Source organism: Cynocephalus volans, chromosome 2 (assembly GCF_027409185.1).
Source record: "Cynocephalus volans isolate mCynVol1 chromosome 2, mCynVol1.pri, whole genome shotgun sequence".
NCBI lineage: Eukaryota > Metazoa > Chordata > Mammalia > Dermoptera > Cynocephalidae > Cynocephalus > Cynocephalus volans.
This window is the reverse complement of record NC_084461.1, coordinates 27,772,393-27,800,228: the sequence shown is the minus strand read 5'-3', so window position 1 is coordinate 27,800,228 and position 27,836 is coordinate 27,772,393.

Genomic DNA, 27,836 nt, shown 5'->3' with positions numbered 1-27,836 from the left:
ATCTAAGTTCCCAAGACACCTTATGAAAACAGTGTAATTTCCCTATTTATAATTAAGATTTTTTAAAGAAAAACATGTAAATTTTAAGATTTTATATATAATTCCAAAGTACAGTAGACATAAAATTCTAGGAACAATTCACTATGTGTAGAATCTACAAAGAAAATATAAAATAGTAATAAATTGGTCTCAGAGTTTTGAATTCTGTTACCTAAAGTATATAAGATATGAGAGAGAAAGAAAGGAGAGAAGGCTTTGGGGAAGAAGATATTGAGAGGAAGATATCTTTAGATAAAAATACATAATATTCATTCCTTCGGGAGGAGGGCCTGGCCTCAAACATTCCTGCGGGGTGTGGACACTTAACAGGGATCTATGGAGAGTTTAACATGTGATTCCTTCATTTAGGAGGCAGAGCAAATTAGGGTCTAATTCCACCTCAGAACTCTTGCACAAGAAAAAAAGAGGTAATATAACTCTTTGGAGCATGCTGCTGTTTGGGATAGTCTTGCACTCCCTGGATGTGTCATAACAATGGATGTCTGTATGGATCTCTTCTGGTGCATTTGGGCTATGCAAAGAGCTAGCCATCCTGACTTCTGTCCAACAGCGCCACCTAGGGTCACGGAGGGAACTCTGCAGCAGGAATCTGAAGGTGCTTGCCCAGAACCCAGGAAAGAGTGGCCAAAGATTACTTAGAAAAGATATTAATTTGCCATGGTCAAGAGAAAGGCAGGAGAGAAATGGCTAGCAGGGAATCTCAGAAGATCTCAGGAAAGAAACCCTCTCAAAATATGTGTTAGGCCACTAGGGCTGAATGATGGTTAAAATAAGAATTGTTAACTTGAAAATAACACTTAAAAAAAGAAGGCAGAGGAGGAAACTTTATGAGAGAAGTTTAGATAAGTAAAAATGAAAACTACAATCATTTTTAATACTTAAGGCTTCCAATCTGAAACAAGCTGGCATTAATGAAATTAAACTATTCTATTAAATCCAAATTCAGAGTTGTGGTGAATATCTTGGATTGAACATTCTAATTATTGGGTTTGTGATAATTTGAAGTGTCCCTGGAACAAATTTTATTTATGACTGAGCAGAAAAGCCTTTAAATTACCTACGAATATTTTACAGAGGCAGTGGGTTACAAAAGTAAAGTCAGATGCATTAAAAGGAGTTGTTCCAAGTAGAGATTACATAGAAAAATGTAAAACTTTTCTTAAATGAGATAATTCATTTTTCTACTCTATGCTGTCAAAAGAGAAGGCTATGTTCATTGACACGATTAAATATGGTTGTATTCCTACTTCCTCTGTCTATTCTGAATTTATTATTCAAACCCTGTGTCCTGACCAAACCTGAGAGTGAGGGCAGACATCGTTATCACAAAGATTCTATCAATAAGGATAAACGTGAAATTTTAATAAAATTTGATTGTTATTACAACTTAACTTTTAAACATTTTAATAGTTAAATGTTAAAAGCTAAATGACATATTACAAGGACAGCAATTTTTTTTAGCACTGTAACCTGCCAGATTCCTGTTGTAGACACTGTATTGCATATTTGAAATATTATATAGATGCTGATTTTCAGCTGAGGTCAGTGAAGAAGCAAGTTTTGTTACTTTTATTTCTTTTCCTTCCTCTTTAATAGTGAATGTCCAAGGTTAAGTCTTCTCTTTAATTTATGGACCTGAAGATATCTTCTGTGACCAAGATGCAGTTTCATTTAAACAATCTGACAAGTTGAACTTTCTGAACTTCTTTAAGAAGAGGTCTTCTGAGTACTTTCTCAAGCAGATTTAAGGCTGTTGCCCTCAGTTGTATTTTGTCTCTAATTTTTTTTTATTATATTTGTCCCACTTGCTGCTTTACAAAATCACCTGAGTACTTAGCCTTAGGTGTGCACATTTGGCAGTGGTGCCTTTTAATTAGTGTTCAAGAAAACAAAATCATCTAGATTTTCATCTGCATGACTGCTTTCGTAGCATACCCACCAATTTTTGTATCTGCCTTACAAAAGGTATAGAAGAGCTTTTGCTATAGATCTCATGTAAGCAATGCACATATTTTGAAGATACATCATATCATATTTCATCACCTATCAGCTGCCAGCAATTGAATGACTACCTGTATACGTGGGCATCAGTTGTTAATGGGCTCTGCTATGTTAGTACTGCTATTTGCAAGGTCACTTATTTAAGATTTCTCCTGTTCAAGCAACCTTTTAACATCATAGTAATAGCTATTACATCTCACTTGAATATCTTCTGCAAATATTATAAGATACAAACATTTTTTCATGTCATGAGGTTTTCTTTAGGTTAAAGAAAAATGATGAAGATAATTTGTTATGATTTGATTTACTTACCAGTATCTTCTTTATTTTCTGCTTTGCAGTGATATAATTGGTTTATGAGTACATAACTGAAGTCTGTGAACAAAACCTCTCGTATGCCTTTGATACTTGGATTTATATCAGCCTTCATCATGTTCATGCATTGTCATGACAGTTAACTGATTTTTCATTCTATAAATAGTTTTAAAATCATATTAGCATGTTGCTAGTTGAATAACATACTGAAATCTCTCAGCAATCAAGTAAAGCAGAAACTCAGTTACATAACATTAATCATAAATTCATGACACTGTCAGGTTATAAATAGAGTCTCATTCTACATTTCCTAATATTTGATGTATGATAAATTTAAATAGTACAATTTATTATATAACATTTCTGTGTAAGAGTTTGTGTACTACTGCAGGAATCTGAACAAAACATTGTGGTAGCATAGCAGAGCAAGGAGAAAACAATCCCTTAAAGATGAAAAACTTCTGATGGAGAAGGTATTTTAACTTTGTTAAAAAGAATGAGTCAGAGTTTTCCAGGCCAAATGTATAAGGCATTTGAAATGATCTGGCCTGCCCTTCGTCCTTCCTTCATTCATTCCTTTTTCCCTTCCTCCCTCCTTCTTTACCTCTCTCTCTCCCTCCTTTACTCTTTTTCTCCCTTTCTTTCTTCTTTTCATAAAATGTGCTAAATATTTGTGTTTTCCAAAGTCTTCCAGATAATTATGATCAAGCAAAAAAGATTATTCCTTCACGATATGGGCATCTATTATGAATATCAGGCACATTCCTTAAAAAAAAAAAAACATAGAATATAGCCATCTACTCATACGGCTCACAAATATTAAAATAATCCATTCTGGGTTACACTAACTTTTGTGTATACATTAACTTTTGTGTATATGCTCCTTGATATCCCACCTCCCTATGTCCTTCATTTTAGGTCAAGGTTTATACCTTATTACTATTATCTTTCTCACATATTCTCCATAAAAGTGAAAGCTCTGTGCTTTTTAATGTTATTTCAAGAAAGTACTTATTTATCAACAATCATTCAGTATGAAGAGATGCAATAGACTTTTGCCTTCAAATCCTGTATTTTTTTTCATTTTTAAGATAGTGGAGGCTAGTATACTTCCTTTCAATAAAACCAATGTCACCTTGTTTTTCTATAGAACTATTAAAAGGTCTCTATCAGCATCTTTACCCAAGGTACTTCCCTGACTTTGTATTTGGTGTTTCAGATACTTTGCTAATTTTGCATTCACTCAGATGGTATTTTGAGTCACATTTAGAGTAGATCTTTGACTGTCCTTAATACCAGGTGTCATCGATTTTGCCCCTAAAAGTAAAACATTTGGAAAATGTTAATCCCAAACTTTCCTTCTTTTCTTTTACACTCCGTTTCATCATGCTTTAAAAAAAAAAAGATAGGTTGAAAAAAATATATATTTACACATACATATACATATATATTAAAATGAAGAAGCATAAAGTGTAGATAAATCAAATATACACATTTTAAGGAAGTTTATAAGTAGTGAAAAGAAACAAAAATAATCAAACAGACATACCAACATACACCAGACTGTAGGATAATACTAAGTGCTGTGAGGAAATATGAAGCAGAGAGGACAATAAATAGTGACAGAGAATTGTTACTTTTTGAAAGAACTGAAAAAGAAGTTCTCTCTCACGAAGGGACTTTTGAATAAAACCCTGATGAAGGGTGGGAATAAATTAGGTGAATGTTTGAGGGACCTTCATTCTAGATAGAGGAACCAGAAAGTACAAAGACCTGAGGAAGGAGCATGTTTACCTTGAGTTTAAGAGATACAAGGGGGTAGAAAGAACACAGCTGAGCAATGAACAAGGAAAGTGGTAGGATATTAAGTCACAGAATTAACCAGGGACAAACGTATAAGGCAATGCTTTGTTTATGACAAGTGTCTGTGTGTGTGTGTGTGTGTGTTAAATTTTACCATCTTTAAAAGAAAATCATAGATTATTTAACCTATGTATATATATTGTTTTTGAAGGCAATATATTATCCTAAGGATATTATCCTAACATGAAGGAAAAATAAAAATAAAATGTTTTTAAAATACATATTTTAGTACAAAGGCACAACAACGCTGTATGACACAACAAAGCTGCCAGATGCTTGCCCTCATAGGAGGGTACTTCAAAAAGTTCATGGAAAGATTGGCATTATCTTTAAATTCTATTTTTCCACTAATTCTTTGAAGTACGCTTCTATGTAGAATTACTGTGACTCTTGCAGCTATAGCTCCATTGCCTGAATTTGCAACTCAATGCCACCACTTATACTTTTGTGGTTGACGATGTGATTGATCAAATAGTGAACAACACTTGGCAAAGTGTCCATGTAAACACAGCCCTAACTTCACCTGATTTGCCTAAATATTTCCTTTTTAAAAACTGGAAAGTAATTCACCTTTACATCTAAAGTGGTCTTAGGATTTAGGCCAGACATTAAAAAATAAGGAAACATGCAGGACGATTCTTTGTTGTGTGTTGTGTGGTACTGTCCCATGCATTTCACAATGTCTTACTTTCTGGCCTTACCAAATGTAATTGTGTCAAAGTGTATGGGCCAACCAAAACACTCTGAAAATTTTCCAAAATTCTCCCTTAGACTATTGATCAAGATCTTAGTTTTATTTTAAGTATAATGGGGAACCATTGTAGTATTTTGAAGAAAAGTGACATGGTCAGATTTTTATTTTGAAAGGATCATTATGTTGATTAATGGTAATCTTTAGGACATGAAAACTAAAAACCACACTGAAATAGAATAATTTTTTATTTATATACTTTTTGTTATTGTTTTTTAAATTTTACCCTTGATGGTTCATAAGATATTATTTTAGGAAAAATATTTAAATTTATTTTAAAAAATTAGTCTAAGCATTTTAGCAGGGAAGTTAAGCTTTAAAAACTTCACGAATGTGGACAATTGAGAAACAGCACCTGTCTGCAGATTTGGTGTTGATATTCTTAAGCTCTAATAGTGTCTATATTATTAACTACCATGTGAAAGTGGTCAGCTGTTTTTCCACCCTCATATATGTGAATCTAATATTGTATTCCACTTCCAAATGACACCATGTTCAAATTAACATTATTTTGGGATAACAGAGTTTTCTCTCTCTTTTCAGACATAATCTAGCAATGAACCAAAAGAATGGGTACCATTTTGGCTTAAAAATGAATTTCTGTTTATCCCGTTCTCCCAATCTGCTTCTATCTCCTGATACAAGCTTTTCATCCCATAAGGCACCCTGAGAGTAAACTGACCAGGGTAGCCAACATGACTCCTCAAATCAAAGAGATGTGTGATCCCAATGGAGATGACACTTCTCTCTGAATCTTATATTGTACTCAGTTAATTAAAAAAATGGTAGTTTAAGGGAGATGATTTTTCTAGGCCCAATTCATCAAATATATTTGAAAACTTTTCACACTGAAAAATTGTATAGCAAGAAATCACTAGGTAGTATTGGTGAGAGGGGAGAGCAAAAGCTGCTTTAATTGTTTCAGCAATTAAATCTGTCAAGAAGGAAACACCAATTAAGAAATTTTAACCATCAAATTTCATTTATGAACCATCATCTGCTAAGTTCACCATCTATACAATCAAACTCATCATTAATCCCAAATACGAAAACATTTAATTTGATGTTATTAATGTCCCAATATTAACTGTTCATTATATTAATACAGTATGTTAACACATACTGATATTGGTAAAAACATGAGTTTTTACCAATCAAATAGCAGTTCATGTATAGTGTTGGAGGAAGTATGGTATTTCATTTAATAAGCAGAGATTTTGGTTTCTGACTCTCTGGATTTAAACTCTACCACTAACCAGATCTACCACCTCAAGCAAGAAACTTTCCCTTTCCAAATATCAATTTCCCTATCTGTAAAGAGATTTCAACCTATATGTTTGTTGTGAGCAGTTAGGTAATCCATGCACCTAAAATTCTTAAAAAATGGGCGGTGCATAAGAATCTGTACAGATGTGGTGTTATTACTCGAATTTAGAGGATGAGATGTAGTAATGTTTTGATTTAAGAAAAAAGAACAAGTATGTTGACACAGGATGAATGAGGATATCAAATTAGACAGTGCTTGAGTGATATATTTTTCCTATAGTATAATGAACTCTACTGCTTTAATAAGTTTCTCTCTCTTCTTGTTAAGTGGAAAAGTTCACATCTGAACTTTAATCTCTTCTTTCTGCATAGTAAGCACCTTGGTTGTCACAGCAGGGATTAAGGGCCAGATGCAGGTGTTGACAGCACATAGATTCTTAAATAAACTTGCATACACAGCTCTAGTTCATGACCTTTTTTGAATTTTCTAATATCCAAAGAAAAACAACAATGGCTATTGTTAATTTGTTGGTAACAGTTATATCTATAAGGTCCTAGAGTAAAATTAAGGAGGTTAGAAAAATTATAGTTGAGAAACAAAGTAAATTAAAGTAATTATTAAGATTATATAGGAGACAGAACATTTCTGCTTTGATTCCAGCCATTCAAACAAATTCACCCAATTTGGGATCTCTTATTAACAAAATCCAAATAATTGTTTCTCTTTTAAGCTTCAATTTTAATAGAAACACCTTTAATAGAACATGTTTAATTTGTGTCAGAAAAGGTAGAATAAGGAGAGACATTACAGACATTTTCAGGTGGGTAAGACAAATTTTCATTCTAAATTTAGGTATTAATAAATATGCATTAAAGATTTCCTTTAAAATAAAGACAAGGGGAGAAAACCTAAAATAATTTGAGATACTTTATTAACATTGACAACATGTAAAGAACCCCCCCAAAAAAGACAAACCATTGCAAAATACTTGCCATATCAAAAATTTTAGTAACACTAGTTTCCTTGTTCTTGAGAAACAAAGGCAAAGACCATATGACTCCTAATTTAAAGTTGCTTCCCGTGCCTTGAGAAGCGAATGAGACGAGTGAAAGAATAATGATAATATGGATGAGTGTTAAAATAGAGGGATATGTACAGGGCTATGGGAACATTGGTGAGGTATGAGTTTGATGGGAATTAATGGAGAGATGAGGTGAAGGAAAGAAACATTTAAATTAAATGTTGAAGATGTGCATTAGTTCCTCAGGATCTTCAAGGACATGTGTTATAAGCAGAGAGATAGCAGAAAAAATATTTGGAAGTCTGCAGTGATATTTGGAGAATTACAATAGTCTGACATGAATAAAAGGTACACTTTATGAGATGAATGGCCAGACATTGGTAGAAAAAGAAAACATAAATTATACGTGTGGCTTAACATTTCTTACAAAGACTCTATTCGTCCTCTAGCGCCACAATTCTCAGAACTTTTTTCCAGAGCAATGTTTTCCTACTTTTTGATGAAAAAGTCGTCTCTTAAAGCTATTTACTGTCCTTCCTTTGTCTATTGTTGTCACGTACCTGAAATCCCACTAACACGACAACTTATTTCATACTTTAACGACAAAACTCAAAATGCGATTCCTTGGAAAATATATTTATTGCCTTCACTTCATTTGGGAGTATAAAGGACTGATAGACACTTTTTCACTGAAACATGTCTTAACAGACAAACAGATTGAAAAGATGCTGGAGATGAAGATATTCCCAGCAAGGAGATGAAATAAACACTTTGACTAAGGAAAATAAGTCTCCTGTCTTTGGTTTGGCCTCTGGGGTTTATAGTGTTCCACGCACTCAGTAAAAATGAGGAGAGAATCTATCATTTATGTATAACATTTTAGTTCATTCACACAAACAATATTATTCTGGGTAATTTAAACTAAATCTTCAATCCATAAAGATCCTCTTTGAGACACATTATAGTCAAACTGGCAAAGCTCAAAGAGAGAGAGAATCCTAAATCTCATTGATAAAGATGAACATCATCCAAAGTCATGGCAGAAGACAAACCAATAAAAAATAAGCCACAAAAAACCAATGTTAAATGGTATTCTCTTTTCACACTCATGTTAAGCCCATGAATGCAGGAAACTTCCAAACCTGGTATTACATTATTAGAACTATAACAAACACTAATTATTTGTCAAAGTTGTGGATTCTTTTGTGGGGGAGGATGAAAGAAGGATGAAAGGATTACTGCATTATTTTTTATGCCTCATCCCCATTTTGTGTTATTTGTTCATCAAAAATTTAAGAAGCTACTGTTCTTTCTACCCATTTGTGTAGTATTTACTGTCCAATATCTACATGTAAGTTATTATTTTTTCTCTGGATAAAGTTGTCATCTGCTATTGCCGATCTTGTCATCAGCTGCAACAGTAACAACAGGAATCACCATGACACCCTGGGAAATGTTAGAAAGACAGAAAATTCTGGAAGTCTGAAAAAGAAGGTTGAGGACTCTCACTTCAGTTACTATTTACCCAGATGTGTATTTTACAATATTTATTAGGTGCTTGGTGTGAATCAGGTGACATCTTTAGGCAAGGGGGTGCAAACCTGAATGATGAAACAGTTATGTTTCAAAAACACTCAGGAAGCCTCAGCAGCACTACTCCCGAGTTCTTGCATAACTAAACTTGAGGCTGCTAAGACTACTGTTCTTGACTCCTCTCCCTTGCTTACTATTCAGTAGCAATTAATCTGAACAACCTCCCTAACCTCCATTTCAGAGTAAATGGAATGAAAGAGTACTAGTTATGAAAGCAAAGGAGAGAATAGGGGGTTATTAATAGCAAACAAGCTCTGTATAAATTAATGTTTCAGTGAGGCAGATACTTACCTTTGCTGGTGGCATGTTCAGTTATTTTTACTGGTAATGTTTTACTCCATTTGGGCTGCTATAACAAAGCATCGTAAACTGGGTGGCTTGTAAACAACGGGATTTCTTTCCTCAGAATTCTGGAGGCTGCAAGTCTGAGATCAGGGTGCCAGCATGGTCAGGTTCTGAGGGGGCCTCTTCTGGGTGGCAGACTGCTGACTTCTTGCTGTTTCTTTACATGGGGAAAAGGGAGAATGACCTTGTGTAGGTGTCTTGTCTAAAAGCTCTAATCCCATTCATGAGGGCTTGGCCACTGTGACTAAATCACCTCCCAAAAGGCCAAATCTTCTAATACCATGACATTGGTGGTTAGTTTTAACATATGAATTTTGCAGGGACACAAACATTCAGATCATAGCAGGCAAGAATCTAAAATTCAGTGTAAACTTGTCTAGAGTTCTAATGGCTTTAAAGCCAGCAGAGTTTCGAAATATCTAAAATCTGATTAGGGGGATTTTAATATGACTGATAATTTCATTTGCCTGCGGATAAGTGCTCTCTGTATACACACTGTCTTAAAATTAAACCCAATCATATGCGTATTATATTTACATAATACATAATTTAAAAGCATCACTTTTATATTTTAGACGTTAACACTTCCATATAGAAATGTATTCAATAGCTATGTATAATCAATTGTTCATCAAATAAATGGGCTCCAAAAATTCTATATATGTTACAAAACAATCAGTATAGTCTTTAAGTATGATGTCTGATTTTTTTAGTTCTTGGATAACTTGGTTTGCAATATGGAAATAATCAACCCACAAAAATTATTGTATACATTACAAAATGTCAAATGTTTAAAAGGAAATATCTGCTTAGTTTATTAAAAATCAGTTAAGAGAATGTATACTTAACCTTTTATCAACATTTCAATAAAACTTCATTGCATAAGGGCAGAAGATTTTATCACCCAAATAGAAGTGGGAATGTGAAAGCTATTGAGCACTGCACATTTCCCAACATATTACAATTACAGAAACACCTGTGTTAAATAACTCTGAGTTGATCCACTCTAAAAATATAGAGTACTTAATTGTCCTGGGAAGCAAACACATTGCCAGCAAGCCACAGGTGTTCACCACGGGAAGACACAAAAATGCGGTGATGAAGAATGGGATGACATTTCCCAGCCCATAATATATATATATATCCCAAAATGAACTTACGCGTCTGTAATTCAGTTGATTTTTAAAAATTGCTAATGTGGCATTTAGGCTTTTTTTTTTTTTAAAGCAATGTAATTTCCAAAATGTGAATATATTAGTTTATAAAATTGGATGCAAAGGGATAGAATCTAGTATCAGAAGTTTAATTTCAAAAACTTTTATTTATGATAATATTTGAATTGCCTGTGTCCTATATTGAATCTAAAGTTTTGTGCAGGAAAGTAATTATATGAATGAATCTTCCTTATAATAAAATGCATACAGTTTTTAAATTTTAGTAATTCAAGTATAGTTTTCAGATAGACTATTTACTGCAATAAAACATTATAATCATGTTTCACCTAAGATTTTATTTGTGGTTGCTCACATAAAACACTGCAGGGAACCATAATTAAATTGACCCATATTTCTTTAACACTTACACTTAATCTTTCCATTTAATTCAATTCCATGTGAAAATAATACTTAGTAAGGCATTTTGTAAGCTAAATTAATGCCTCATAGATACTCAAGTTTGTTGACTGAACTCAACACTTGATTCTCCATACTGATGGAAGGCTACAGAAGCATGGATAATTGAAAATAGGAGGTAATTCAGAAAATTACAATGCAGCCAAATGCACACATGAAGAAATATACTCACACATGTTTATCAAATAATCCCCCCATTTATCAGTCTTATAAGTAAATGATTTCAAAGTCGGTAATGAAAAAGAAGCAGTTGCTGCCAAAGTAAATGCAGAAAAAAGATACATGCCACTTCCTGACCAAGCACAGCAAAAAGAATGTCTGTTTGTCTCTCTAGAACCTAACACATGATCTTATATTTTCATGTAGGTAATTCCAACCTTTCCCTGTAGGGTCTTTCTAATCGGGGTGTTCAGGTTGTATTACCAGGTCACTCCCAGTCTAGAGGAGAAAGTTTGGGTTAAGGTCATGCACCATTTTAACTGGTAGTTCTGACAAGAGTAGACCATAAAGCAGAAACAGAAATAACCCTAAATTCTGACATTTTTGAGAAAAGACGTATATTACCGAGGATATTTGTTTAGCTACTTCAAAAGACGCCAATTGTCAGTTGCATGAATAAGATAGAAGTTTATTTCTCTCTTGTGTAAAGCACGACCTTCTAGGAGCAGCAAGGGGATAGGTTTCCCTGTTCTGTAAGGTCACGTAGGCATCCAGGCTCCTTGAATCTTGTTGTTCCAGCATCTACTGTTACAATTTCTCATAACATGACTAAAGATAGTTCACCACAACCATGCCCTCTACTTCTCAGTCCACCCGAGAGGGAAGAGGAAATGGAGGACAAACAGTTTCCATTCAATGAGGATGACCTGGAAGAAGCAGCATCATATTTGCCAGAACTTCAGCACATGTTCAAGCCTGGCTGCAATGGTGGCTGAAATAACTTCAACTAGGGGTTCATTTGCTCAACTAACGCTTTCGGAGTTTAATTACTAAAAGGAAGAAGAGAAGAATGAATATTTGAAATTAATTTTCTTTCAAAATAATAACAAGAAATGTCTATAGTAAACTCTAATGAGTGGGGAGAACTCTCCCCTTCCCCCGCCCCAGCACCACCCAGAAATGGTTAAAATCAGGTCAGATTTTGAGGAAAGAAAATGAGCCAGCTCTATAGATTGTAAGAGGTTTCCTGTGGAACGATACTGGAAATGTTAAAAGGTCCCTGTTCATACAATGACCATTGTTATTTGTTGTAATGAAGACACTATATTTTGGAAAAAAAAAATTGTTTGAATTGCATATTACGTGAAAAGTCAGAACTGAAAGGGATAGTAATGTTTATATTTTCTAGTATTCCCCAAATGTATTCCCCTTAAATACTACTCCCATGAAATGGTTTTTGGAAAAAATGTTTTCTTGTCAAATAGTTTTGGGAGACATCAAATACTGTATCTCTACTTGGATAATTTTAAGTTAACATATTAATGAGTATTACTACACATAGTAGAGAAAAGTAGAGAAACTATTTAAATTTCTATATTGCAATGTATTCATAACAAAATTCGTTTTTTAAACTCAACACTCCTTTTTATTTATTTATTTTTTACATATAAAAAGCTGTACATAATTATTGTGCACACCTGGATAAGTTTGGAGATAAGTAAACACCTGTGAAACCATCACCCAATGTCTATGCCATTAATCTATTCATCACCTCCAGAAGTTTCTTTCCGTTATGTTATTCATTATTATCATTATTGTTATTAGTGATAAAAACACACTCAAATATAACATCTATCTTCAGCTAATTTTTAAGTATACAATACAGTATTGTTAACTGTTAGGTAAGGCACTAGGACTTAATTATCGTGCATTGTTAGGTAGGAAGTCAGACATGAGCGACAAGGGGCTGGGCAATGTCCTAGCCCCACCCAAGGACCACCCTGGTACTTTCTAACCCACCCACTTTGTGGCTGGGCTTGAGACAGTCACATCCTGGTAGCAAGAACTGGAGCCAAGCCAGATTAATTTAGTTTCTAGAGCCTGTGCAGCCTGCATCAGTCCGCCCTTGCATTGACCTTTGCTCGTTATAATCTCATTATAATAAAATTAACATTGTGGTTTCTGCCCACCCCTGCCCACCGTGGGTTTTTCTGCATGCATTACAGGTAAGAATATGCGAAGAAGGAAAACAGTCACATAGCCCGCAAGTGCCAGTAAAGAGATGTAAACATGCCCGTCACAATGACACGTCTTAGAACTGCCCCAAACTTTAATCAAATAAATACCAAAGTCCAACATCGTTTGGCATCATTTTCTCCCTTGACTTGGCCCATTTCCCTTGTGAAAGTAGTTCAATAACTTTGCTTTGCTTTACTTTCGTTTTTCTGATCTGTAGTATTTTACTGCATTGGGGAAAAGGACCAAGGAATTGCCAAAATTCTGGTAGGTAACACTATAACCAAAACTTTGTACCCTTTGACTAATACTTCCCTGTCTCTCCCTACCCCCAGTTGGCAACCACTATTCCACTCTCTGTTTTTGAGTTTGATAATTTTAGATTTACCATATAAGTGGCAGCATGCATTATTTGTCCTTCTGTGTCTGTCTTATTTCACCTAGCATAATGTCTGCCAACTGCCTCCATGTTGTTGCAGATGGCTTTATTTTTCCCTTCTTTAAGGCTAAATAATATTTCATTGCATGTATATATCACATTTTCTTTATCCATTCATCCATTAGTGGACATTTAGATTGTTTCTGTGTCTTGCTATAGTGAATAATGACATGCAATGACATGGGGCTTTAGACATCTCTCCAAAATTTTGATTTCAGCTCCTTAGGATATATACTCAGAATTGGGATGAATGAATCATATAGCAGTTCTTTTTAATTTTTTTGAGAAATCTCTGTACTGTTTTCTATGGTGGTTGTAGCAATTTACATTTCCACCAACATTGTGCAAGGATTTTTTTTCGCCATAACCTCTCCAGAGTTTATAAGTTTTTTGATGATAAAATCCATCCCAACATATGTGAGGTGATATCTCATTGTGGTTTTAATTTGCATTTCCCTGATGACTATTGGTGTTGAGCACCTTTTCATATATCTGTTGGCCATTTGTACAGATATGTCTTTTATGAAGAAATGTCTATTCAGTTCCTTTGCTCAATTTTAATTGTATTATTATTATTATTATTATTATTTTGGCTATTGTAGGAGTTCCTTATATTCTTTGGATAATAACCATTTATCAGACAAAAGGTTTGCAAATATTTTCTCTCATTCCACAGGATGCCTTTCATTTTGCTGATTGTTTCCTTTGCTGTACGAAAGCTTTTTAGTTTAATGTAATGCTTTTCTATTTTTGCTTTTGTTATCTGTACTTTCAGTGTGTCATATTCAGGAAATTATTGCCAAGGCCAACGTCCAGAAGATTTATTCCTGTGTTTCCTTTTGTGAGTTTGTGGTTATAGGTTATATGTTTGTTTTTAATCCCATTTTGACTTAGTTTTGTGTATAGTGTGAGATAAAGGTCCAAATTTATTCTTTTGCATGTGAATATCCAGTTTTCTCAACAACACTTATTGAAATGATTATCCTTTCCCCATTGTGTATTCTTGGCACCCTTGTCAAAGATCAGTTGACCATATAAACATGGGTCTATTTCTGGGTTCTCTATTCTGTTTCACTAGTCTATATGTCTCTTTTTATGTTAGTACCATAGTGTCTTGATTACTGTAGCTTTGTAACATATTTTGAAATCAGGAGGTATAATGCCTTCAGCATGTTCTTCTTGTTCAAAATTGCTTTGCCTATTCAGTTTTTCTTTCTTTCTTTCTTTCTTCTTTTTTTTTTTTTTGTGGTTCCATATGAATTTTAGGATGGTTTATTTTCTGTTTGTAAAAAAAAATGCTGCTGGGATTTTGGTAGGGATTACATTGAATCTGTAGATCACTTTGGGAAGTGTGGACGTTTTGACAATATTAATTATTCCAGCCCATGAATATGGGATGTCTTATCATTGATTTCTGTCTGATTTAATTTGTTTCATCAGTGTTTAACAGTGTTCAGTGTACAAGTCTTTCACCTCCTTGGTTAAGTTTATTCCAGAGTATTTTATTCTTTTTGATGTCATTGTAAATAGGATTCTTTTAAAAAACTTTCTTTTTGAATAATTTGTCATTAGTATATAAATATGCAACTGATTTTGTATGTTAATTTTTTATCTTATAACTTTGCTTAGTTTCTTTATAGATTCTAACAGTTTTTGGTGGAGTCTGTAGGGTTATTAACATATAAAATCTTGTCATTTGCAAAAAAGAGATAATTTTACTTCTCTTTTCTTATTTGGATACCTTTCATTTACTTATTGTTTTTTGTCTAATATATCTGGCTAGAACTTACAGTATTATGTTTAATAGAAGTGGCAAGAATGGGCATCCTTGCTTTGTTTCAGATCGTAGGAAAAACTTTTAGTTTTTTACTATTGAGCATGATGTTAGCTGTGGTCTTTTGATATACGTGGCTTCTATTATATTGAAGTAAGTGCCTTCTATATCTAATTTGCGAGGGATTTTTTATCATGAAAAAATATTGAAATTTGTCAAATACTTTTTATGCATCTGTTGAGATGATAATGTGATTTTATCCTTCATTCAGTTAATGTGGTACACCACATTGATTTGCATACATTGAGACATCCTTACATCTCATGCATGACTCCTACTTGGTCATGGTGTATGATACTTTTAATGTGCTGTTGAATTTGGTCTGTTAATATTTTGCTAAGGATTTCTGCATCTATGTTGTCTTGGTTTATTCAGGGTGCTATATCAAAATACTATAAATTAGTAGCTTATAAGTAACAAATTTCTTTCTCACAGTACTGGAGACTGGGATGTACAAGATTAAAGCACCAGTAGATTAATTGTCTGTTGATGGCCTGTTTCCTGGTTCATAGGTGCCTTATGACTGCGTCTTCTTATGTTGGAAGGATCTAGCTAGCTTTCTTTTGTCTCTTTTATAAGAGCACTAATCTCAGTCCTGAAGGTTCTGCCCTCATGATCTAATCATGTTCCAAAGACCCCATCTCCTAATACCATCACATTGATGATTAGGTTTCAACAGATTAATTTTGGGGAGACTGTGGCTAATGTTGATCAAGGATATTGGCCTATAGTTTTTTCTAACTCATAAAAAGAGTTTTGAAGTTAACTCTCTTCTTTAACTTTTTGGAAAAGTTTAAGAAGGATTGGTAGAAATTCTTTTTTAAGTATTTTGTAGAATTGAAGTATGATGCCATTTGATCCTGGGCTTTTTTGGGGGAAGGGAAGGAAGGTTTTCAAACACTGATTCAATCTCCTTATTCATTATTGTTCTGTTTAGGATTTCTATTCAATCTTGATTCCCTCTAGGTAGGTTATATGTTTCTAAACATTTATCCATTTATTTTAGTTGCCCAATTTTTTGGCATTTAATTGTTCACAATGGTTTCTTATAATCTTTTTTTGTTTCTATGGCATCCATTTTAACATCTCCTCTTCTATATTTGAGTTTATTTGAGCCTCCTCTCTTTTCTTCATAGGTAGTCTGGCTAAGGGTTTATTGATTTTGTTTATCCTTTCAGGGAATTCACTCAGCTTTGTCATTTTTTTCCCATTCTTTTCCTATTTTCTGTTTTACCTATTTTTGCTTTGATCTGCTAAGTTTGAGCTAACTTTTCTCTTTTTACAGTTACTCGAGGTATAATATTATGCTGTTTATATGATATATTTCTTCTTTTTTTAATGTAGGAATTCATCACTATAAACTTGTTTCTTAGTACTATTTTTGATTCATACTATAAGTTTTGGTATGTTGCACTTTTATTTTCCTTTGTCTTTAGAAGTTTTCTACTTGCCCTTTCAATTTTTTTCTTTGATGTAATGTCTGATCAAGAATGTGTTTTTAATTTCCATGTATTGTAATATTTTTTTCCTTTTGTTATTGATTTCTAGCTTTACATAGTTGTGGTTAGAAAAGATACTTGTAATGATTTCAATCTTCTTAAATTTGTTAAGGCTTGTTTTTTTGAACTATAGTGTTATGTATCCTAGTGAATGCTCCACATGTGCTTGAGAAGACTATATGCGTCCTCTGCTGCTGCAGGGTGGAATGTTTTGTCTATGTCTGTTAGGTCTGTTTGGTCTATAGTGCAGTTCAAGTTTGCTATTTCCTGTTGATTTTCTGTCTGGATAATCTCTCCATTATTCTAAGTGGGATATTGAATTCTCTTCCTATTATCATACGGCTGTCTATTTCTCCCTTCCCACCTGTCAATATTTGCCTTATATATTTAGGTGTTCTGCTGTTGGGGGCATATGTATTGATCGCTATATTCTTTTGTTGAATTGACCATATTATAACCTTCTTTGTCTCTTTGGACAGTTTTTGACTTAAAGTTTATTTTGCGTGATATTAGAATAGCTACCCATGCCCTGTATAGGTTATTATTTGTGTGGAATATTGGAATATCTATTTTATCCCTTCACTTAATGCCTATGTGTGTCCTTAAATGTAAATTTAGTCTCTTGTAAATAACATGTATTTGAATCTTGTCTTTTTATTCAATCCACAGCTCTGTATCTTTCAATGCTAATCTTAATCCATGTACATTCAGAGTAATTTATTTACATCTAAGAATTTACTATTGCCATTTTGTTATTTATTTTCTCTCTTCTTTGTAGATCATTTATTCTTTTCTTCTTCTCTTGATAACTTCCTTTGTGACTGGATGTTTTTTTCTGTAGTGACATACTTTGATTCTTTTCTCTTTGCTTTTTTTGGTGAAAGTATATCTACAATAGGTTTTCGTCTTTGTGGTTACCATGAGGCTTGTATAGAACTTCTACTGTGTATATGCATGGAGAGCAAGTGAGAAAGACCATTAGTGTTTCCTTCTCTTCTTATAAGGACAACAGTCCTGTTTGATAAAGGCCCTACCCTTACGACCTCTTTTAACCTTACTCCTTCTCTAAAGTTCCTATCTCCAAATATAATCACATTCAGGGTTAGAGAATCAACTTACAAATTTTGGGATAACATAATTCAATCCATAATGGTCAGATTCACAAGTTCACTAGTGTCTCAATGACCTATTGTTGTATAAAACTAGAACTTATGAAGGTGAGGGAGAGGGGGATAGGGAGAGGTTGGTTAATGGACACGAAATTACAACTAGACAGAAAAATAATTTCTGGTCATCTATAATATTTCTAGGCATTTATAATTAACAATAATCTATTGTATGTTCTCAAATGGCTAGAAGCAAGGAATTCAGATGTTCTCATCACAAAGAAATGATGAACTTTTGCAATGATAAATTTGCTAACTTCTGTGATTTGATCCCTACACATTGTATACCTGTATTGAAATATAACGCTGACCCTATAGTAGGTACAATGAATACATTTCCACTAAAAAACTGAATTAAAAAATAATTTACTACCTTTTATATTGTGTATCATTGAATCATTTTTTTAAAAATTGTAGTTATTTTAATTACTTTTATCTTTATATTTTTATTCTAGGGTTAAAAGTGATTTACATACCACCCTTACAGCATTACATTGTTCTGTATTTGTCTGTATATTTACACTTACCTCTGAAATTTCTACTTTAATGTGCTTTTATGTTTTTGTTTAGTCTTAATCCAGTGAATTCTCAATTTTTAGTCTGAACAAGTTTATTGATTTAATTTAGGTGTCAGAACACTATAATTCATAGGCCAATTCAGGCCCCCTCCTATTTTAGCGAATAAAGTATTATTGGAACACAGTCACTCTCACTCATTTATGTATTGTCTACAGCTAGTTTCTCACTGCAGCAGCAGAGGTAAGTAGCTGCAGCAGAGATCATTTGGCTCACAAAGTCTAAAATATTTACTTGATTCAGGACCTCTACAGAAAATCCATTTGCCAATGTCTGTTTTAATTCTTTCAGCAATATTATTTGACTTAAATATGAGTCAGGATCCCAAGCACCCCAGTGTATCATAGTCTTACATTCAGAAGAAAACCAATATGATATTAAATTGAATTAAGTGGAATAAAAAGTTTATGGAGGCATTAATTATTCTCTCACTCTGTTTCTCTCCCTGCCCCCCCACCTCCTGCCCAAAACTTATTGGTGAGCACTTTGGCTAAAAAAAATTAGTTCTTTCAACTGGTTTTTATATTTAACTTTAAAACCACTGAACTCTATTGATGACATTATGCTAAGCACTGATGATACAGAAATGAATGAGACGTAGTGCCAGCTCTTACAAGCTCATTGTACAGCAAAGAATATAAAAAAGAAATCCATCAAGTTTTATTTGGTGAGATAAGATCTCTAATAATGTTCACCAAACTTTATGTAGGAGAGGAGTATGACACATTATTTAAGTCTAGTTTTTCTTTCTTTCTTTTTCTCTGCCAGTTATATGCTTCTTATATACCAGGCACTATTTTAATTGCTTTAGGTATATTAGCTGTTATAGTCATCACAACAACTGTAAATATGGTGCTTCTCAGTTCGAGAAGACCTAGGTCAAAAAAGAAATAAAAAAGTGTTTTACTCAGAAAAAAATAGAATTTAAGACACAGTAGCAAGAAAAGTGCTGAAAAAGAGAAAGTTAACAAAACTTCTTAAGTCATACGTTTTTCTTCAAATGCAATATCACGAAGGATAGGAAACAGAAATGTATACAACTCAAGAGGGCATCTTGTCTAGAAGACTGTGGTAGTCAGCAGAAGGACAATAAAAATCCCCCAAACTTAACTTATTATTTGGGGTTAGTCCAGTTCTTTTTTCTGGCATTGAATGTGATGAGATCTTATTGTGAAATTTCTGAGTGGATCCACGATGGTTTGAATTACTTCACCAAACTCCACATGCTGCTTAATTCACTCAAACTGTATAGTTTATGTACAAGCTGGCATTATCAGGAATAGTTTAAATAGGATAACAGTTTAGGAAATTATATTTTATGAATGTGCATAAACATTATATACATAGACTGGAATCTATAAAATAAAATATAATATAAAATTATCTTTGGGGTCATGTAGTCCAACATCTTAATGTACTCAGAGTAAATTTAAGCAAGTTTTATGAAACTAAATAGCTAGTTCAATTGTTATCATTTTTAAAATGTTAAAGTATCCATGTACTGTAGTGTATTGACTTAAATTAGTTATAATGCAAAAATATGCTTTATTGAAATGGAGAGTATGTGTACATTTAAAATGTGGAGTCTATCTCAGTCATTAGCTATAGCAATTTTATATCTCAATCCATTAATTATATCTAATAGCATTCAAAATTAGACTTATTCCCAAAGAAAGGTGATTTTCAGGCCATTCTAATGCATTGTTGAAAGCTTACGTGTTACATTCTTTGGAATAAGCTTTATATTAAAAAATGCCATTGGTAAAGAATCCAACTTGCTAAAAATACTGAAAGATGAGGTTCAACAGACATGGATATAAAAGTATAATTTTGGAAGAATGATCTCTCAAATTGTATAAATACAAAACAAAAAATAATCACTTCTAGTTAGAAGCATATGAAAATGTATATAGTTACTATAGTAAAAACAAGCTTGACAAAAAAAAATTTGTTGCTAAAAAAGTAATTAAATATTGAATAAATATTTTCATGATATGTAGAAAACCAAGGGCAATCTGTTTCTTGCATTCTAAACTAAGTAAACTTGGACTAAAAAATTTTGTCCAGTTCTGAATTCCAAAAATAATTTAAGAAAACATTCATGACATAGGATTGACTGAATGTTCAGTTACAAAATAGTATATGTGAGAATAAAGTTGAAATGAAACCAGAATAAATAGAAGTGTTTCATAATATTTATTTTAATGCTTATGCTCTATACTCTTGAAAGCAAACAAGAGACTTAATCTCAGCCTGAGAAATTTATGTTGAGAAAAGGTAAGCAAGTAGAAAACATGAAAATTAGCAGTAATACTCACTTCCAGAACTCCTCTGATGAAAAACAGGGATTGGTCATATCTGTCTGGGATAATGTCTAGTTCAGAGAGTCTGTGATTATTGAACAAGTAGGTAGATGATGAACAGTGATGTAGCAACATAGTGATACATCAAGACATTCATTATTATAAAGATCATCTTCTACCTAAACTTTGTCATCAGTAGATTACAATTTTCTTGAGGGAAAGGAAACTATGCACTATTCGTCTTTATGGTCAGTGGTCAACAGCACATATTCTAGATCCAGATCACCTGGATTCAAATCTCAACTTCCTATTTTTCAAACCCTGTTATCTTGGGAGACAGTCTGTTAATCTGTTTTACTTCATTTTCAGCATCTTTAAAATGGGTATAGTAATAATAGAATCTGCCTTATGGGTCATTATGACAGTTAAATAAATTAACTTTCAGACTTCATAGAAGACTGCTTGACACAATTATTTTACTTAAGCCCTGTAAATAAAATGGCTCTATTGGCATGTGGATAATAGATACTCAGTCGATGTTCATTTAATAAACTGAACTGATAGTAGAAAAGGAGCAAGATTATTATTCTGAACTATACTGTATAGATTTTAGTGATGCTTATTTACTTAAAAAACCTTGAAGTAATAATAATATTGAAACCCAGAAGATATGCTGAGTGAAAGTACAGATGAGAGTAAGATTGGCCCTTGTGAAACACACTAACTCTTTCAAGTCCCTATAGTACCATTTATTACACTGAAGTTTGGGGAAAAAATATAAAGAAAGAAGGTCTTGAATCTGAATCTTGAACAAGCTACTCACTGCTGTATATGAGTACACTGTCAAATAAATAGCAATGGAAGAAAATTATCCTCTGTTTATACCTATCTTGTTTTCCTCAAACTCTTTATCTGTTCTACACTGAGGGTAAAAACAGGTAAGTAATATAATCTGATGAAAACTAACCCTTAACTAAGAGCAAGCCACTTCCTAATACTATATTTTTGCCCTCTCCCTTTGCTGTCAACTGACTAGTTTCTATATATGTTGGGGCTAGGTACTTTTATTTATTTATATTTTTATTTATTTATTTTTATTTTAACTTCTCAATATACATTGATGTTGATTTTCGTGACCCTTTACCTGTTCCTCTTTCTCCCCTCCCTCTTTCCCCTCCCCGCCCATCAACATCATATCTGTTCACTTGTCTTAACAAGTTCAAGGAATTGTTGTGATTGTTGTGTCTTCTCCCCTCCTCTTATTTGTGTGTTTATTTATTTTTCGCTCCCACAAATAAGTGAGAGCATGTGGTATTTCTCTTTTTGTGCCTGACTTGTTTCACTTAAAATAATTTTCTCTAAGTCCATCCATGTTGTTGTGAATGGCAGTATTTCATTCTTTTTTATAGCAGAGTAGAATTCCACTGTGTAGATATACCACATTTCCATATCTACTCATTTGATGATGGACATTTGGGCTCGTTTCAACTCTTGGCTATTGTAAATACTGCTGTGGTAAACATTGGAGTACAGGTATCTCTTTGGCATGATGATTTCCATTCCTCTGGGTATATTCCCAGCAGTGGAATAGCTGGGTCATATGGTAGATATAATTGTTTGAGGAACCTCCATACCATTTTCCGTAAAGGCTGCACCATATACCAAAATCAACTCAAAATGGATCAAAGAGTTATATATACATCCTGAAACAATAAAACTCCTTAAAGAAAACAGGATAAACAATTCAGGAAGTAGGACTGAGAACAGACTACATGAATAAGACCCCAAAGCATAGGCAACTAAAGGAAAAATAAACAAATGGGATTATATCATGCTAAAAAGCTTCTGCACAGCAAAAGAAACAATCAACAGAGTGAAAAGACAACCAACAGAGTGGGAGAAAATATTTGCAAAATATACATCTGACAAAGGATTAATATCCAGAATATATAAGGAACTCAAACAACTTTACAGCAAAAAAACAAATAATCCAATTAAAAAATGGGCAAAGGAACTGAATAGACATTTCTCAAAGGAAGATATACGAATGGCCAACAGACACATGAAAAAATGTTGAACATCACTTGGCATTCTGGAAATGCAAATCAAAACCACTTTGAAATACCATCTCACTACAGTTAGGATGGGTAATATCCAAAAGACTGAGAATGATAAATGTTGGTGAGGTTGCAGAGAAAAAGGAACTCTCATATATTGTTGCTGGGGTGTGGTACTTTTAAACTGTGAAAAATGTGTATTCAGTTTTTACAATTTTGCCTTTATTTTCTATCTGTTTTGTTAAGAGTGCATTTTTAACTGTGTCTAAGTCCCAGTTTCTATAAAGATAAAAGTGTGAGAATTCTGTTTCTCTATTCATCAGTGGGTTTATACAAAAATCTTCAAGGAGGTTTAGTTCATCTATGTTACACGTATGACTCATTTGGCTCTGATCTTTGGGGATTGTTCTTTCTATTACAAACTTCTGACAAAAGGGTAATTCAATTTACAGTGTTGATTCTGACAGAAGAAAACATAAATTATTACTTGAGTTTCATAAGCACAACAGTTCTAGAGAATGAGATAAAACACACAAATATATTACACTCAGGATGTTTTAAATCCTCAAACATTAAAGCAGATCTTATGACTACGTCAGGTAAAAAATGGTATTAAAATATTTTCAACCTTTTACCACATTTTAAGTTAAAATAAAAAGTGCATTAAAACAGCAATACAAAATAAAATATTAATAATTTGGGATAGAAAATTAAGAAAGGTCATGGTTTCATAGTTAAATGATTCTACTTTTGGAAATCTTTTCATTTGACTTTGGAGATTCCATATGTACTCCTCCTCTGAAAGTTTGTTTCTTTCACCTTTTTCAGATGTAATCAATTAATTTTACTGAAGCCCTGTTGGTTTGGTGGTAAAAACATAGGGCAGGGAGAACATTCTATATTCTAAATCCTAGGCTTTTAGTGAATTTGTGTGTTGATTTTTTTATCTTCACAGTAGTGTTTTGCTGTTAGATTGGAGAGATGCCCCCCAACCTCACTGAAGCTTAAATCCCCTCTGTAATTGTTGAGAATGGGAAATCCTATTATGGTAATTTAAAGGTGGGGCCTTGAAGAGGTGATTAGATTATAGGACCATGCCATAGTGAATGGATTAAAAGTGGTGGTCGGGGAAATGGTTCTGAAAGCTTTAAAAGAAGAGCACATGAGAAGTTCTCTCTCTCTGTGCCACCATTTTCTATCATGTGAGACCCCCGAGTCACTGTCATCACAACCAAGACCCTTACCAGATGTGTTCCCTGGACTTTGAATTTCCCAGTCTCTGAAACTGTAAGCAATAAGTTTAACTTTCTTACAAATTACCCAATTCCAGGTATTTTGTTCTAAGCAACAGAAACAGACTAATACAGCTTTCTTTTGTTTTTTTAAAATTTCCTCCCCTTTTGGTGAAATAGAGTGACAGGAGAGTCCTTGTGTGTGAGGAGGAGTTCTAGTCTCTCAGCTTGGATAAAGTTTCCGAATTGTTCTCTGGTAAAGTCTTTCTCCCTGGATAGAAGACTTATGTACTGGAGAAGCCGCTGAGCATGTGTCACAATACTTCCTCTTCTTCCCAGGCCTGAAGCTAGAGGGAATCTTTTCTGGATTCTCACCATAGAAACTCATGGCTTCCTAGAAAGAAGACTTATGAAACTGTGGAGGCCCCACTGAGAGTCCAGGAGTTTTCCACTCATGCTAGGTCACACCCAGGCTCCAGCATTAATTAAAATGGCCATTCAAGTGTTTCTCCCAGGTTATGCATCCAGGAACTTCTTCTCTAGATAAGTGGATCTCAGTTGCTCTATCGCTCCAGATAAGCCTGTCTGTCCAGGTTTCAGAGTGGCGGTTTTCTGTGTGACCTCTGTTCTATGATGTGTCCAAGAAAAGAAGCAAGCAGTTTTTAATGTATGTAGCTTTGTCTGTTTGTTTTAAGAATAAGAGTGATTACTTTAACATTTATTACATGTTGGTTTGTTGCCTCAGAGACCCCAAATCATAATATTGTTTTTAGGACCACCTGTACCATATATTAGACATGCTGGGTACCTCAAGTTCCTCAGCATTTCTGAATTTCTTTTGTGCCAAACAGTTTTTATCTTGGTTTCTCCCATTTAGTACATAGTTTTCACTCTACGTTTGCTAGTTTGGTTTCTAAGTCATCCACCTGCTTTGCATCTTAAACAATTACAATATTCCTGTTATCCCATATTCCTTTCTCCTAGTACTTGTAGATTTATGCTTTTTTTCATTCTTAATTATCATTTTAGAGACATTTCAGTAGTAAGGATTAATCAACATGTGTCTCCTCTTTCATATTTTGTGAACTCATCCCTTTTCCATATATTTTTATTTGTCCATCGTATGAGAGTACTTCAAAAATTTCGTGGAAAGATTTGTATTATATTTAATTACATTTTTCCATGAACTTTTTGAATTACCCTTGTATAGTTACTGGACACATACCATATTTAAGCAAAGTGCTAGATTTAGACATAAATGGTAACAAAATTTAGTTTCCAGACTTACAGTCTTTGTAGTCCCTTGAGTACAAATACAAAATGAGTAAATATTATACTGAATAAAATGGACTTGATACTTTTAACTTTAACTTTTTTTTATTATTTTAAATACTCTGGGTGGACTACTTCTTTCCTTATCCCTGTATGAAGTCTTAATCTGGTTTAATAAATTCTCAGTCATACACTCATTTTCCTAGATTTTATAGATTTGACACATACTGATCACTTTTTCACTGACAAGAACAATATGTCTCCTTCAGCTGGCACTACATTTCTAACTTCCATCAATCAAGAGATTCTACAAACTGAACACAAGGATATTATATCTTAAAAAAAATTGAATTAAAAACTACCTTGACCTTTTAGTGTCTGTCTCAGTCATAGAAGGCTGCTTCACCAGAGGACTCCATTTTTGGGGCAGCCTGCATTTGATTACTCAGTGAGACTGGGGTATTGAGGTCCAGCCATCTTGGCTAGGTGCAGGATAATTCTGATGGGAAATAGTCGCTTCAGAGTTCCCTGTGTGGTTGGGCCTGAATCACAGTTTGACTTCTCTCTGCCCAATCATGCTTCTGCTTTCTTTCAAAGATGCTATTCCCAATTAGACTTCTTATACCCCAAACTCAGCATCTCAGCATTGCTAAGAAACGAACATGTGGCAATAGCAAAAATCAACTAGAAATTCAAAAAAAAAAAAAAAAAAATTCTAAATATTATTTTTCACAATGTTCTCTTCTTAACACAAGTTGCTTTGGGGAAGCAGTTTCTTTCTCACTCATAGTTATATTATCATCTTTACCTCGAAGGGACAGATTAAGTCCGAGGCTAATGGCAAGATTATTTGTGCAATAGAAAACGGTCAGTTCTGTCACCTCCTTTTATTTCATTTGTGTTTGCATTGTAAATATTGTCATCAAATCACAGTTTCTGAACTAGAGTCCACACAGGACACTTTTCAATTTTGTAAATACTGGTTTTGCAGCTCATCGTCAGCTCAAATTAGAAAAAGTCCAAAGTTTGACTTAACTGGCACACATACACTAACAGTGTAAAATGAAATGAGAGCACTACACTTAACCATTCTTGTGGATTTCTACTGCCCCAGAATTATTAAGGCAGCGTACATGAGAAGAGTGTCCTGGATTAGAGCTCACGTGAGGACATTGCTGTCAGTATGTACCCTTGACTACTTCTTTTTTATTAAAACATGTGAAGTTAAAAGTTATAACATTTCTTCCCAGACCATATTTAAATATGTTGTACACCCCTGGGATGTATTTTTTTCCAAATGGACACCACTAACTAGATTAAAGGTCTATCACTAAAGAAATTGTATGTGCCTTGTTTGCAGCTATTTTCAGTTCCTTGCATAGTACCTGACAAAAAATGATAATACCTGACACAAATATATAGATATACTTTTATACATAAATATGTATAATTATGCATGTGTGTATAAGTATGTAATATGCGTGTGTGTGCATGTGTGTATATATATATATAGGTTGACATAATTTTTGAAAACTGTTGAAGAAGGGACTTGTGGAAATGTTTGTAATTTCCATGTCATAAAAGGATTCATAAAACCTTTTTAAAAATGTATAGCATCCGAAAAGGGGAAATGTTATCAACTTTCCTGTGAACCTTTTCTTAAACGTTTCTGCTACAATTAAGGGTACCTTCCTTCAGAGTCCATCTCCCTATTAATAAGCCTATTAGACATAATGTTAATCTCCCAGTCTTCTGTGAACACCTTGAAAACCGTACCTTTTTATTAATTTCCACAACCCCAGTGCCTAACAAACAGCCTGGAATGTAATAACATCTTTTTTTTTTTTTTTTTTTTTTTTTTTTGTGAATAGAATTTAATCTATTTAAAACATTTGGGATTAAATTATATCATATATAATGTCATGTATGTTTTAGTAACTGTGTAATTTTTTTCCAAGCAAGGTAAATGATTAGAATAAGATACAAAGATATTAAAGAATTTGCCTAAATGGAAAAGTACAAAATCGAACTCCTATAATGCTGCAAAGTACATAGATTTAACAGATTATTAATTTTCTCAGCAACCATCAATGAAAGCAAATTAAGAAAATACAAAGGAACATTAATGGTCTTTGCTGTATTTGTGCAAATGTTATATTCTATCTATACAATAAAATGATGTGAGATAATAAAAACCCATAGTAAGATATTTTAAGTAGCATTACTTCTCTGAATTTTCTGAAACCTAGCAATATGTTTCCCCTTGCTTCATTACACTTTCAAATTCAAGCTAAGATCTAGAAAAGAAAGTCATATAAATAGTAAATAAATTAAGGGAAACTTTTTTCTTTTTTTTTTTTTTAATTCTTAGGAAAAAAATAGCAGCTAGAAACTGTTTTGTATTGTTTACTATACTAGCAAACTACCTGTCAGCTT